The 17,114-nt window shown below is 35.1% G+C and overlaps 1 protein-coding gene across 1 annotated transcript in view; it reads left to right on the top strand.

The window, feature by feature from the left end:
• LOC126882182 (protein Fer3-like) overlaps window positions 1-17,114 on the top strand; it is a 558,397-nt gene that overhangs the window by 338,644 nt on the left and 202,639 nt on the right. The gene's annotated exons all lie outside the window — the stretch shown is intronic.

Genomic DNA, 17,114 nt, shown 5'->3' with positions numbered 1-17,114 from the left:
GGCCGTTATCGAAAACCGACACACACTAGAATCAGTTCGTTATCTGACGACCTTTTTCTTCAGGTAAAGATCTGTAGGGAATCGTAACTCTTGCCACACACAGTGCAATTATCGACGAGAAAGCATGTCCCTCGCACGAAAAAAAAGCGTGTGCGTTAATAATTGTGCTAGAAAGCCGGAAGAAAAAGAAAAGAGCGTACTGGGTTAAAGATTGGCTCATGAAAAGAAACAGGTTATCTTTATCTCACATGGTATTTATGGCAGAATTAAAACTTTCCTGTATGGACGATTATAAAAGATATTTAAAAATGGATGAAACATGTTTTAAAAAGCTATTAAAACTAGTGACACCTTTAATAAAGAAACAAAACACTAGAATGCGAAGTGCCATTAGTGCGGAAGAGAGACTAACTGCAACATTAAGGTTTTTACCTTTCTCTCTTAAATCCCGATTCGCGTAACATTTATCTTTAACCTTCCATAGGCAAGGATGTGATTGATAAATATCAATAAATTGACGTAAAAACTCAGGATTCTTTGCGTTCTTGTTTGCCATTTTCTCTTTAAAAAATCCGATTTGCCGATCGATGCCAGTTAAGTTAACGATCTGCAGTCCAGATGTCACACACTTGCAGTTTTGTGAAGCGATCGCGCCAAGGTCTGAATGACAACTGCGTGTGGGTGGTAGTTTTGACCTTCGGTTAAGGGCTTGTCAGGCGCCAGGCCTCTTCGTTATCCGTAAGTGAGTGGCCAGCATAACAATTTGAAATAAGACATTAAATAAGACAGGTGCTAGTTTTATATGAAAATTTAAAAAAAGGGTTAAAGGCAAAATTAATCAATTAAATTGTGTGTTATGTATGTACAGTACCTTGTATGATGTCTTCTTCTTCTTCTCTTAGTCGACTAAGGCTGGGTGGCGGTTTTGGCACTTGTTTGGTCTAAAAACTATATAACACTGTGTCGTTTCACACTGAAAGCTTATACATATCTGAAGAATGTGCGTATATGCATGACAAGCCAAGCTATTTCTTAAGTAGCTATGAGCTTGGGGGTGGCGCCTACAGCACCGTATTGGTACGAAACATACACACACATGGTTAAACAAAATAAAAAATGAATAAAAATAAAAACTTAGGATATTAATTACTAATTATATATTTAAAAGAAAAAATATGTGGAGGGACGGAACAACTGTAAATAACTGGAAGCACGTTTTATTTACCGACCAGTCCAGGTTTACCTTGCGGTCTTAAGATGCCCGTGAGAGAGTATGGCCAAGACCACATGAGCGTTTTTCAGAATGTACCTTCAGTCCTAGGGTAGACTATCAAGGGGGCTCAATTATGGTGTGGGCTGGAATTTCTCTAAAGGCACGTACAGAATTGTACATTGTTCCGAAGGGCTCCGTAACAGCTGCCAGGTACATTGATGAAATTCTCCTTAAAAGATTTTGTTGTGCCTTATACTGATTTTGTTGGAAATGACATGATAATGCCAAGCCTCACAGTGCGAGAATCACTCAACAGTTTTTAAGGTGGTATGACACAATGTTAAAATTTATATAATTTTTAGGTACAGTTACCGTCACTATTTCAAAACCAATTTTCAACTTGTGGGTATGTACATGAACTGTAAACTTTCTAGTTTAATAGTATCTAGTTAAAATTTCCAAAGAAAGCAGTAATTTTTTTATAACTACTTAAAGGAACCCATGTCATAACTTACTTGGTACCCTGCCCTAAAAATTGGATTTATGTAATAATTTTTGAACTTCGGTACAAAATAACTACCATAAATGATTAACTATGCAATAAGCTTTATTTTAAGCAAACGTTCATTATTCATACTGCCATAATTTTTAAATTAACTGTACCTAAAGATGAAAATTATACTTAAAAGCTGCAATCTAGGGATTTTGTTGATACAACCGTAACAAGTTGGCATTGTTCTAGTGATAAATTAGTTCGGCTATCACTTAATAGGTGAGAAACTGAGTTCACGTGTCATTTAGTAGATGACAGCAGTGATGTATTAAATGGCGACAGATGCGCGTTTGCCGAATGTTAAAAAAATCTGCAAAACATTGAAAACGAGTTTTGTAACCATGCAAATACGAATCACGTGTTTTTTTTAGAAAAGTGCCCCCTCCCCCTGCCAGTAAACATTTTGGACTTTGTTTGAGTTTTAATTATGATTGTAACCCCTCTGTGGCTCAGTGGTAAAAACGCCTACCTTTGGACCTAAAGGTCGTAAGTTCGAATCACCTTGGTGGAGAATTTTTCATTTATTAAAAATTAATAAATGAAAATAGTTGCTCTGCTTGTGGGATCCATACTCACCGGAGGGACCGCAGACGTTCGGAGACAATTAGCGTTTCTTTGCAAAAACAATTACTTCGACTTTGCTAAGTAACAAGACATTTACCCAACACAAACACTACACATTACACTCATATGTATACCTTGGAACAGTCGTCAACTCGAAATGGGATCAAACAACCGAAATACGATCTAGAATAGAAAAGGCCAGAGCAACATTTAACAACATGAGAAATATATTCATCAAATTCGACATATCTATCCCACTAAAAATACATACGGCTGCTAAAATGATATCTTTCCGGTCTTGCTGTATGGAGCAGAGGCCTGGACAATAACGGAAACATTAATACAAAATCTAGAGGAATTCGAAATGTGGGTGTACCGACCTATCCTCAAAATATCCTGGACGACTCACACTACCAACGTAGAGGTATTGCGCCGAGGGGAAAACAAAAATAAGAAATCTCTTTCACACTTAAGAAACGGAAACCTGAATACATCGATCAAATTATGAGACATGACAAATATCGTATACTGCCACTGACAATACAGAATAAAATAGAGAGCAAACGTGGACCCAGAAGACACTCATGGCTTCAAAACTTACGCCAATGGTTTGGACTAACGTGCCAATGTCCGCAACGGACGAGGCACATGAAAAAGAAGAAGAATAATTTAAAATGAGATATTCTTCTTCGTCTCACTGTGCTTATTCGTTTCGGATGTTGGCGATCAGCATGGCTATCCTAACTTTGCTTGCTGCTATTCGGAATAGTCTGTCAATGTATTGAACCAGTTTCTCAGATATGAAGCCAATATATTCTTCTTCTCCCTGGTCCTCTCTTCCCAATACCTTGCCCTGAAGAATGAGTAGCGGCAATCTCTGTTCATTCCTCATAACATGGCCAAGATATTCTACTTTGCGCTCTTTGATAATATTGTGTGTTAATAATCTCGCATTTCTTGCCCATTGCCCATTCTACGTAAGACCTCAACATTAGGCACACGACCCATCCACGAAATTCTTAAAATGTGACTGTAATACCACATCTCGAATGCCTTGAGTTTTCTTAAAGACGCTTCGGAAAGAGTCCAAGCTTCTGCTCCGTATAATAATCTAGAAAATACATAGGATCTGATAATAGAAATTTTGTTACCAAGTGGTAAACGAGATTTCTGAAACGAGACATCATTATGAACGCTGATCTCGCTTTTCCTATGCGTTGTTTTATTTCACTAGAGTGGTCCCATTGACTGTTTATGTAGGTATAAAGGTATGTGTAGCTGCATGTCCACTCTGTCAATTGGTTGTTGGTTAACCAAAAGCCGTGTATGTAATATATTTCGCTCTTACTGACTACCATTACTTTCTTTTTTTCGTATTGAAATTAAGTTCATGTTCACTGCTTATATCTTATATGCGCGACATTATTATTTGCAAATCATCTAGGCTATCTGCAAAAACTACTGCGTCGTCGGCATATCTAATGTTGTTTAGATCTACCATCTAATTCAGTTTCCTCCAAGATAATTTATGAGTATGAGCTTATCATGTTGTACTCTATCAAATGCCTTTTTGTAGTCGATAAAACAAATATATAGGTACGTCACAGTTGACATATCTGCACCTCTGCATAAGCACTTGGACAGTCAATAGAGCCTCTCGGGTGCCTAAGGGCAAGGCATTGCGGAATCAAATCTTTGTCCGTGATACTTGTTCTTCGCATTTTTTATATATTCTGCTGTATATTACTTTTAAAAATGTTTTAAGTAAGTGGTTCATTAGGCTAATTATTATTCTGCCTCGAATGTTGAAATGAGAAATGAAATGAAAATGTGAAATTTTCCGAGGAAAAAACTTCCCCTGTTGAAAAAACATTCAATATGAAAAAAGTTATTGTAGTGACTCTGTTTTTCAATTGACTTACGTATTTTACATTTATTAAAAATACTAATTTTATACTCGATCTTCATTCTGAGAATTAGCATAATTCTTTTTTGGTCATTTAGATAGGCACTTACTTGTATTTCAAATAGTTGCAAATTTCTTTAGTTTGAAATAAATCCTTTTGAGCAGGTAAAGAATTACGAATTGCCGTCTAATACAATATTAAATAATAAACTATTTCCAAATGAATTAACGTTTAGTATCTATTAATGAGAATTTACCCTAGGCAGGTAAAGAAAGGATTAACAACTGTCGTCTGTAAATACAAAGTACGATTAAGATCGAGATGTGCCGAGCTTAAGTTGCAATACATGGCATCAATGCGGTGTCGTTCAGAGAACTAAATTTAATAATAAAATATATGTACGTGCTGCCATCTATTCAAAGAACTGTTAAACGTTAGTTTAAAAATTTGCCACCTATTTTGACCATAGCGTACTAATACCCCCTTAAATGAAGTAAACATTCTTGTAATGAATTGGCCAGCATTGAGTCCAGACGCAAACCCAATCGAACATGTTTGGGACATGCTTGGGCGAAGGCGAAGGATATGAAGTCGTGTTCCTATCCCTTTAACCTTAAATCACTTACAAGAAGCCCTTTTACAGGAATGGGAACTTATTCCTCGACAGGACATTTCTCATTTGATTTTAGGCATGTCAAGGAGAATTCAGGCAATAATTCGAGCACGTGGAGGAAACATTCATTATTAAAATCAGTTTTTCCGGACACAAGATTTAAGTTTTCATTAATTGAGCATCATTTTGTTACAACATTTACTTAAGTTTTTTTTTTCCTTAATTTTTAAATTGTTATTTACTGAAACAGATCTTTGTTCAAAAGTTAAATTTTTATTAGAAATTACTTAATACACTTTGTTTCGTTTGTGGTAACGTTAGTATAATAATAAAAGTTTAAAGAGAATTAAAATTTAAGTTTTTATTTTAAAAATGCAAGTGCTCCGTTTTCCGTGTCGGTGAGTGTAGTAATCTTATCAAAATCTGTTACACCTTTTTAATTTTAGGCATTAAAAAAAGAAAAAAAGGAGTGAGCAATAATTTCCTATCAAAGTCAGTAGAATTTATTTGTGATAACGATAAAAAACAATATACTTGTGACGTTTGCTTGATGCAGTTTCCAGATCAGAGGAACTACCACCGTCATATGGTTAATCATACTGGTGAAAAACCGTTTCATTGTGCAATTTGCCCAAAACAGTTTTTGGATAAAAGAAGCTTAACGTTGCATGCACGTATTCATACCGACAAGAAGCCATTTCATTGTAGAGTTTGTCCACAAAGCTTCAAGCACGATAGCTCCTTAAAAGCCCACTTACGCACTCATTCCGACGAAAAACCGCACCAATGTGAGATTTGCCAGCAAATATTCAAACACGAAACCTCATTAAAACCACATATGGCTACACATTCTGGCGAAAAACCATACGAATGTGAGACTTGCAAAAAACGGTTTTCGGATAAAAGAAGTTTACTACGTCATGAAGTTATCCACACTATTTCCGAACTATTTCACTGTGAAATTTGTAAGCAAACATTTAAAGTGGAAAACTCATTGAAAATTCATATGCGCAGTCATACTGGAGAGAAACCTTTCCAGTGTGAGGTTTGCCTAAAGCAATTTAGTGATAATTGTAACTTGAAGCAGCATTCTAGACTTCATACTGGTGAAACGCCGTTTATTTGTGGAGTTTGTTCACAACAGTTTATGTTTAAAAGGTCTTTGAAACGCCACATGGTTAGTCACACTGGAGAAAAAAATTTTCAGTGTGAAATTTGTTCTAAAAAGTTTGCAGATAAACAAGGATTTACTCGCCACATGACTATTCATAGTGATGAAAAACCATTTCAGTGTGAAGTTTGCTCTAAACAATTTACAGATAACAGAAGTCTAGAGGCTCATATGTGCAGTCACACAGGTGAAAAACTGTTCCAATGTGAAATCTGCTCTCAAAAATTTACTCGAAAAAGCTAGTTAAAGACTCATATGCGTACTCATACTGGCGAGAGACCATTCCAATGTGACATTTGCTCGAAACAGTTCTCAGATAAAACTTATTTAAAATATCATGGGTACTCACCAAAAACCCTTCCAATGTGAAATTTGTGAGAAACAGTTCACAACGAAGCAACAATTGGATGAACACTCACATGATTATATAAGTAAAATCACGTTTCAGTGTGATATTTGTTTTAAACAATACACAAATAAGTCATACTTAAAATCTCATGTGCTAACCCACACTGGGGAATCGCCATTTTTCTGTAATATTTGCTGTAAATCGTTTTCGTTGCAGTTTACTTATGACCGACACATGCTTATTCACACTGCTGAAAAGCTATTTCACTGCGAGGTCTGTTCCAAGCAATTTTCGGACAAAAGCAGCTTAAAACGTCATGTAACTATTCACACCGATGAAAAGCCTTTTGAGTGTGAAGTATGCAATAAGCAGTTTAAAAGGAAACATTGTCTTAATCGGCATATATTAGTTAAGAACCATTACAAAGTTCTTGAAAGTGACACTATTGCGCCTATAAATAGTATTACCTAATAACTGTTGTTAAAACTCATGGTTAACATACAAACATATCAAAGTAACCAAAGATCTATAAATATATGCTATCAATCACGATCGTTCGTATTTGAAGCTGAAAACAGTTCAAATTTTGGTCGATTTTGTTAATAAAAACAACGCAATAGCTACTTAAATATTACAATATAGTCTGCTGTGGAAGCACGCTAAATAGAATTCTATTTTAGTGACGTCACGTTGCCTAGCAACCGTCGATTCTCCCATTATGAAATTCTATTTTGTGACGTCAGCAAAATAGAATTCTATTTGGCGTGCACAGATTGTTGGAGAATAGGCCATTTTTGGGAAAAGTTATTTACCAGCACTTTTATTGCTGGAATCGAATCTTATGATTCTATATATTAATAATATAGGTAGGTATGCGAAGTCCGCAGATAGTGTGCTACTTTTTTATAAACAAATTAGCGCCCGAAAATCGTGTTTTTTTTTTAATTTTTGCTCTATAACTCCAAACGATTTTAAGTTTACACCAAAAACAAAAATTTTCCTCTGAAAATGCGGGTTTTTCCAACAAAATCTTTAATTTTCAACTAAAATTTTAGGTAAGTAATTAATTACCAATAATTAAATAACTTGGTGGTATAAAAGCCCTTTTGGTATAGATTATATTTCCAGATGCCGATGCCGATGGAAATTGAATGAACAGTTTAACAACAATAAAATTGTTAATTAACAATTTACTTTTATTTCATTTATTATTATAATATATGTTATGAGTCTTTTAAAGATATGAAAATTTGTATGGAGAAAGAGGACCAAAATAAAAAGATGGTAGTTCAAAAATTACCATCCTATTGTTTATATCTTCGCCGTACATGCAGCTCAACTGTGACCGGTTGTATCTCAGGAACCACTCATCACAATTAAACGTTTTTTCTTTTAAAAGAAGCGTCCTGCCGCGTTCTTTCCAATACCGTTTTCATAATTTAATTTAATAGTTGCCGAGATATTCTATTTGTTTATAAACCAAAAAATTGTTTATAATTTTAAAATATTCCCGAGGCCGCTTAAATGGTCCAATTTCAATTCAGTAAAGTACATTTGATAGGTATAGTGCCTTTTTATACAAAAATTATAGATTCTTATGCATTATTATTATAGCGACCGTACATTTTTAATCAACAATTTAATTGTTGCTAAAATATTTATTCAATTTCCATCGACTCCTGGCAATATAATCTATACCAAAAGAGCTTTTATATCACCAAGCTATTTAATTATTAATAAATAATTACTTACCTAAAATTTTAGTTGAAAATTAAATATTGTGTTGGAAAAACCCGCATTTTCCGAGGAAAATTTATGTTGAAGTAAATCGGGAAAAACATGCCTCTATGCACAATTTAATTACGGTGAATTTTTATTTGGGTTTTTTTGGTGTAAAGTTAAAATCTTTGGAGTTATAGAGCCATAATTGAAAAAAACACGATTTTCGGGCGTCATTTTGTTTACAAAAAAGTAGCACACTATCTGCGGACTTTGCATACCTATATTATTAATATATAGAATCATAAGATTTATAAGATATATAGATCATAATAAAATTGCTGGTAAATAACTTTTTCTTGTATTTTGCTAATTAGCCCAGAGTAATAGTGCAATACAAAATACAAGGAAAGAAACGGTATCTACTATTTTCCACCTACCTCTACCGAAAGTATACCTTTCCGGACCTGATTGTAGGGAGCAAAGTTGTACTTTTCCTCCCTAGGGAGGAAAAGTAAAAGTGACGTCATGGTATTTCATTCATGAAATATAACTTATTGACGTCCTGTACAATATCTATTTTATATTACGTAAGTATCTATACATTTTAACGTTTATTTATAAAACATCCTGTATTTTGCAGAATGGTAAAAAACAGTAAATTGTTATTTTGATTTAACGATGTTTACATTAATAATTTGACTTATAGTTGACAGTTATATTGTACCTACTTGTTAGTTTTAGTTCTAATAAATTTTGTTGGTTATTTACATAATTAAATTAAGTAAAAATGAAAAAATGACTTGTTATTTGAGGAAGGTGGAAAAACCATATGTATAACATGGGAGTAAAGTGCTATTTCCTCCCTTGAATAGAAACTTCATTCTCGGGAGGAAAAGTAGCACTTTCCTCCCTTGTTATACAAATAGCTATTCCCTATTTGTACAACCTGTTTTCTGTTGGCAATGATAATTTTCACATAGTTTATTAACTAATGGCTACACATTTTAATAAATGAAAATTGATACAAGCAAACTTGAGGATTCTAATAGAATATTAATGATATATCTGACAATTCAGTTAAACTAGCTTAAAAACGGGATGGGACACTCCGGGAGTGGGTATATTAGAGCAAGAGCCCGTGTCCGCTAGGCATTCCATATTTAATAAAAGCTGAAATTTTCTCTGTGAATATCCCCAAACACAGGTAAAAACGATCAGCCAGTACGAACTTTGGATCGTGGTTACTTGAGCAGGTAAAAGGTAGCAAAGGTTTATAAAATATATTACTTTCCTTACAGTATAAAAGCAGAATTTTATGTAATGTTACATGTTACTTGAACTACTATTAAATAGCTATTTGTATAACAAGGGAGGAAAGTGCTACTTTTCCTCCCGAGAATGAAGTTTACTGCCCGACGCGTAGCGGAGGGCAGTAATCATTCAAGGGAGGAAAAGGCACTTTACTCCCATGTTATACATAGTTTTTCCACCCTCCTCAAATAAAAAGTCATTTTTTCATTTTTACTTAATTTATTTATGTAACTAGCCAACAAAATTTATTAGAACTAAAACTAACAAGTAGGTACAATATAAGTCAACTGTCAAATATAAGTCAAATTATTAATGTAGACATTGTTAAATCAAAATAACAATTTACTGTTTTTTTACCATTCTACAAGATACAGGGTGTTTTATAAATAAACGTTAACATGTATAGATACTTACGTAATAGAAAATAGATATTGTACAGGGCGTCAATAAGTTTTATTTCATGAATGAAATACCATGACGTCACTTTTACTTTTCCTCCCTAGGGAGGAAAAAAACTTTGCTCTCTACAATTAGGTCCGGAAAAGTATACTTTCGGTAGAGGTGGGTGGAAAAAATATCTCAGTAGCCGGACAGTTTTAATAGTTTTTTCACCTTGCCGGATGGATTGAAAGTCTCGTGTAGGTACGAGCGCGAGACAATATAATATGTACTGGAGTGTATAGGGCTCATCATTCACAGTCATTTGTTTCGAGCTTCTGTCATATGTCGTATAATCCGTGTATATTAATATACACAGATTATACAACATATGACAGACGCTCGAAACAAATGACAATTGATGAAAAGCCCTATACGAACGAGTTAGATATTGAATTCCGTCTACTGCGATCTTTTACTGCGCATCATCAGTTGTATTATTTATATAGTATATATTATTATACAGGGTGTCCCAAAATTAGCGGGACGGTCGAATATTTCGCGAAATAAACATCCGATCGAAAAACTGAAAAATACATGTTTAATATTTTTTTAAAGTCTATCGAATGATACCAAACACGACCACCCACTCCATCCCTTGGAGGTGTGATGGGGGGGTAACTTTTAAAATCTTAAATAGGAATCCCCGTTTTTTATTGCTGATTTGGATTCTTTACGTAAAAATAAGTAACTTTTATTCGAGACATTTTTTTCGAATTGGAGATAGATGGTGTCTTTTTTTTTCTTGAAAAATGGCTTTGGCAGAGCCAATTAGCCAGACTTGTTTGTGATTGATTGCAGATTCATAGTCATAAATTTCTTATTTCATAACGTAAGTAGGTACTACAATATTATTTTTTTTTGATACAACATATTATTACTCGTATATTATATTTTTTTATTATATATTTTAATTTGTGGTAATCACTTTTTTTATTCTTTTTTTTTTTTGTTATTATTATTTTGTTATATGTTCTTTTTTTATATATTATTTTTTTTCTTTTTATTTTTTTCAAACCAAATTAACAAATTATGCCTAGTTTACAACTTGTGTTTACATAATTTAACATGTTTATAAATGAGATGAAGAATTTCCATGTCATTTATAAATATTAAAGTATTAAGGTTTATTGGGAAACAACATTTTAAATTTTTTAATTTCTTATAAAGGTCGTTTATGTTATTTATCTGTAAATGACATTCTAATATGACATGTGTTAGATCTCCGATTTTGCCACAAGTACAATTAGGAGTAAAGTTTTTGTCTGCTAAAAGTATCAATATTTGAAGCTGGAATTAAATTTTTGTTTATTTTTTTTTCCGATTATATAAGCTGATTTAGCAAATTTGTCAACTATTTCATTGCCATTTATTCCCGAATGAACCTTAATCCAAGCAATTGTTACATTTACTCTTAATTGTATAGTTTCAAAGAGATTTTTAAGAATATTCAATTCAATGTGGTTTATGTGTTTGACTGTTTGAATGCTACTAAATCTGCCCACTACGGTTTTACTGTCAGTAAATATAACATAATTGTTAATTGTTAGTGGGATTCAGTAATACATACTGAAGAGCAAACATTACTGCTATCATTTCTGCTGTGTATATTGAGCATTCAATGATTAAGCTATACTGATAATGGTAATTTTTATTTGTGTGGAACACTGCACAGCCCGTTCCATTTGCGTCTTTTGACCCATCGGTAAATATGTACTGAAAATTTGACCATTTCTCTCTAATAAGTATATCAAACATATTTGGCGGTAAATGTGAGTTTAAATAACATGTTTTAACCTTGTTAGAAAATAATGTTTTTGTCATTTCACTGTAGATAGATGGTGTTATAATCTGAAAAAAGATTTATCCTGATACACTTAGGCCCGGTCTTTTCACCTCCGAATAACTAGTTATCTTATCCCGAATTTGAGGTAAATGAAATAGACATGCAGACGAATGTAAATGAACAAGTTAGAAAAATAACTACAAATGAAATAAAAGAAGCCGTATTAGAATCAAAAAATGGGAAAGCACCAGGGCCTGGAAATATACCCATCGAATTGATAAAATATGGACCACATACTGCACGAAATAATGACGGAACTCTTCAACAAATGCATGTTGCAGGGAGAAAAAATACCAGAAAATTGGAATTGTGCATACATTAGCTTGATTTACAAAAAAAAGGAGACAAAACGTTGTGCAAAAACTACAGAGGTATAAGTATAACCAGTACAATGGGGAGGTTGTATGGCCGAGTATTAAAGAAAAGGGTGGAATTAGAAATTCAGGACATGGAAGAACATAGTGGTTTTCGTGCCGGTAGATCTCGCGCAGATAACATATTCGTGATGCAACAAGTCATAGAGAAAAGAAGAGTAAGGAATCTGTCTACTCACCTAACATTTATTGATCTGGAAAAAGCCTACGACACGGTGCCTTTAAAAAAACTCTTTGAAATTTTGACCACGACAGGCATAAGTGAAGCATATGTGCGAGCAATTCAAAATATGTATCAAAACCCGAAAAGCTGCATTAAACAGGGAAAATTTTTGTCGAAACCATTCCCTGTTACAAATGGTTTAAGGCAAGGGTGCTGCTTATCGCCAACACTCTTTAAAATATACATCCAGAAAGGTCTGGAGCAATGGAGGAAAACAGTTCCTGGGATGGGAATAATGATTGAAGAAAACTGCTTAACAACTTTGTTTTTTGCTGATGACCAAGTAATTCTTGCCAACGATGAACATGATATGGATTATATGATAAGAAAGTTACAGATCGAATATGAAAAATGGGGCCTATGTATGAACATGGAGAAAACGGAATATTTGAGAATAGGAGAGGAATCCGAAGATCCGGAATTAGAGTTAAGAAGTGTAAGAAAATGTAAGGAATATAGATATTTAGGAAGCATAATATCAGAAGAAGGAACTACAAAAAGATACATACATCATAGGATACAGCAAGGAAGGAAAGCAACTCGTCTTTTAAATGGTCTAACAAGGTGAAGCTGAACACAAAATTAACAATCTACGGAACAATTTTGGAACCTATTATAACTTATAGAGCAGAGTGTTGGCAACTCACAGGAAAGGAAAGAAAAAATATAGAAGTAGCGGAAATGGATTACTTACGTAGAGCATGCAGGGTATCTAGATTAGAACATGTACCAAATGAGGAAATTAGACGACGGACAAAGAGTGTATATTCCACGGTTGACCATATAGAAACAAAGAAATTGCTATGGTATGGTCATGTTATGAGGATGTCAGAGTAAAGATGACCAAAAAGAGCATTAAATTACACACCCATGAATAGAAGAAGAAGAGGAAGGCCTGCAGAAACATGGAAGAAAGGCATAGAACAGTCTATGGCAGACAGAGCAATAGAAGATAACGAGTGGGTGGATAGAAAACGATGGCGAGCGAAATGTGGGATGCGGAGAAGACCGTAGGAACCCCACTGCTTATATATTATATATATCTATGGTTTGTTTTTAAACCAAGAGGAGTGATTCTAATTTACCGCGCTGTAATGCTTATTTGTAATTGATCCAATCGCAGGCAAGTTCACTCTTCACTCCACTGTTATAAAATTTTGACACTTATGACATTTATCAAATTTTGACACTCTTGGCATTTCATAGGTTAATTAAGTTATATTGGCGATTTTTTGTGTTTTCTGCGTTATTCCTTTAATTTTTAGATTTCTAGTCTTCTTCTTCTTCTTCTTCTACGGCACTACAGCCCAAATTGAGCCTTGGCCTCCTTTATTTTTTGCCTCCACCCTTGCCTGTCTGTGGCTGCTCTTCTCCATACACGGACTCCTAAAAGGGCTTGTGCGTCGCTGTTTACTGTGTCTTCCCAGCGCTTTCGTGGCTTCCCAACCGGTCTCTTTCCTTGCATTCTAGCATTCAGTGCTCGTTTTGGTAGCCTATCCTCTCCCATTCTTATCACATGTCCGGCCCATTGCAATCTTTGTAATCTAATGAAGTCTGACAGGGGCGTTTCCTTATAAAGTTGATAAAGCTCGTTGTTGTATCGACTTCTGAAGATTCCGTTTTCCCTCACAGGTCCTAGTATTCTCCTAAGTACTTTCCTTTCGAATGTGTCGAGTTTGTTTTTGGATGTTTCTTTCAGCACCCAGACTTCACTGCCATAGCATGTTATTGGTCGAATTAAGGTTTTACAGATTCTCATCTTTGTATTTCGGTGGACACTTTTTGACCGAAATATATGGGAGAGGGCAAAATAAGCTCTGTTTGCCTGCGTTATTCTCTTCCTTATTTCTCCATCTTCTGATCCGTCGGCATATATTTCTACTCCCAGGTATGTAAACTTTTCAACCGTTTCAATGTCATCTTCATGTATAATGTTTTCTGGGACTATATTTCTTCTCGTCTGAGTCATTATTTTTGTTTTTTCTGTGTTAATTTCCAGACCTAGCATTTTTGTTTGTGTTTTTAACTCTGCATATGTTTCCTGTGCTCCTGTTGATGTTCTACTCATAATATTAATATCATCAGCATAAGCGGCCAGTTGAACCGTTCGGTTGGTCAGTAGATTTCCTCGTCCAGTTTGCATTTGCCTAACCGCATACTCCAGTGCCAGGTTAAACAATGTTGGGGCCAGCCCATCTCCCTGTTTTAGTCCCTGCGAAATGTTAAAAAAGTCTGTCCGGTGGTTTTGTATTCGTACACATGCCTGAGTTTCATCCATTGTGGCTTTAATGAGTCTTATTAACTTGTGTGGTATTGCCAATTCAGCCAATATATAGTATAGTTTGTTTCTTTTGACTGAGTCGTATGCCTGTTTGAAGTCTACAAACACGTTGTGAACATCAATATCGTGTTCCCATGCTTTGCTCAAGATCTGTTTTACTGTGAATATTTGATCCAATGTCGATCTTCCCCGTCGGAAGCCCGTCTGATACTCTCCAATAATATTTTCTGCTAGTGGTTGGAGCCGCTGGTTTATAATATACGTGAGGACTTTATATGCTGTACATAGTAGAGAGATTCCACGGTAGTTTTTGCACTGGAGTTTGTCTCCTTTTTTATAGATCGGGCATACTATACTTTTCTTCCAGTCGTCGGGTATTTTCTCTTCTTGCCATACGTCTCTGATGAGCGCGTGGATGTGACTTGCTAGGTGGTCGCCACCTACCTTATATAGTTCTGCTGGTATTTCATCAACTCCCGGAGCTTTATTGTTTTTCTGGGCCTTAATGGCTTCGAAAACTTCCTCTATGGTTGGAGCTTCTACTCCATTCTCTTCTACGTAGATCATACCCATTTCATCTTCCATGTCTACTTGAGTTCCAAGTAGTGTCTGAAAATAATGCTTCCAGGTGTCTGTGACTTTCTGTTGGTCACTGATTATTTGCCCACTTTCATCTTTACATAGACTTGTTTGAGGTTTATACCCACTTTTTATCTTTTTTAGGTATTCGTAAGCCCCTCTAATTTCGTTGTTTTTGAAATGTTCTTCCATTTTTTCTATTTGTCCATTTTCATAGGCTCTCTTTTTATTTCTACATGTCTTGTCTGCTTTCCGTCTTGAGACTTCAAATAATGTTCGTCTTTCCCGTGTTCTTCTTGTTATGTACATTTTGTGTGCTTCATTTCTTTCCTCGATTGCTTGTCTGCACTCGTCATCAAACCATGCTGCTCTTCTCTCCTTTTTCTTGTTTCCCAGGGTGGACGCTGCTGCTGTCAGTAGTGCTGTTTTGATATTAGTCCATTTGCCCTCTATGGAGTGCAGTTCTAGCGTCCTTAACTCATTTGCGACTTCTTGTTCGAACTTCTCTTTACATTCCTGAATCTTCAGTTTTTCCAGGTCCAGTTTGTTTGTTCTTTGTTGTCTTTCGTTTCTTTTGCTGTTAACTCTGCATCTAAATTTGGTTTGTACTAAAATATGGTCTGATCCACAGCATGCTCCTCGTCGTGTTCTCACATCGGAGATACTACTGGCTGCCCTTTTGTCTATCAGCACATGGTCAATTTGATTGGTTGTGGTTCCATCTGGTGAAATCCATGTCATTTTGTGTATGCCTTTATGTGGGAAGCATGTGGAACTTATAACCAAGTTTTTACTGGTGGCAAAATTTATCAAAAACTCCCCATTCTCGCTTGTTTCATTGTGCAGAGAGTATTTTCCTATTGTGCCATAGAACTGCGGTTCCTTGCCTATTTTAGCATTCATATCACCCATTATAATCTTGATGTCATTTTTTGGCGCATTATCATATACTATCTCCAGCTGTTGGTAAAAGCTTTCCTTTGTATGTTGCTCTTGATCTTCTGTTGGACAGTGAATGTTTATTATTGTTAGGTTGAAGAAGTGGGTGCGAATTCTCAACTTACATATCCTTTCACTGACTGCCTGAAAGTCGATGATTTTTGACTTAAAATCATTATCCACTACAAATGCGACTCCACATTCTTTGCTTCCTTGTTCCTTCCCACTATATAGAATTGTGTGCGTTTTAGTGTCCCTGACACCTTTCCCCAGCCATCTTGTCTCCTGAAGAGCAGTAATCATGATCTTATATCTTTTTAGTTCTTGCAGAAGTGCGGTTTGAGCTCCTGGTCTATTTAGCGTCCTCACATTCCAGTTTCCAAATGCATAGTCCATGTTTCTGCAGATTTCTAGTCTGCTTTTATATAAAAAGCAGTTGTTTTTAGAACTCTTTAGCAACGTATTAATATAATATAATATTTATGGATTACCGTTGAAGGCCGACATGATCAACCAAAAAAGAAGATGTATTTGGTTATTTTTCTAGTGACTTTCTTGGGTGTGAATCTGTCTTTTTAGTTTACTCCTCTTAGTTAAAAAATAAACTATAGTTATCGGGAGGTTCTTCTTCTTCTTCTTCAGTTTATTGGCCTCCACCTACTTGGGTATTTGGCCAGCTCATCGTCTCGGAACAAGGGAAAAATCCCTTATTCACTTACAATTTGGAGTTAGTACATTGTACAATTTGTTTCTTCTTCTTCTTCATCTTTTTCTTCTTCTTCTTTAGTTAACTAGAAATTTTGGTTGGTGTGGGACAAACATGACAAGATAAAAAAAATTTCACGCTGCAACCTCTCTTTCCTTGTCTAAGGGGGCAACTGTCTCTCAATACACAATGTTCTTTTTCTTCTTTGATTTAGGAGAAATTTTGAGTTGGCATGGGACAAATACAAAAACTGAACTTTTTTTTTTTCCAACGACATTAAACTTTACTCTCTCAAGGGCAACTGCCGACTACTACACAATCTTAT

The sequence above is a fragment of the Diabrotica virgifera genome, chromosome 3 (assembly GCF_917563875.1).
Source record: "Diabrotica virgifera virgifera chromosome 3, PGI_DIABVI_V3a".
NCBI lineage: Eukaryota > Metazoa > Arthropoda > Insecta > Coleoptera > Chrysomelidae > Diabrotica > Diabrotica virgifera.
Note: the sequence above shows the minus strand (reverse complement) of the source record. Positions and strands in the feature narration are given on the sequence as shown.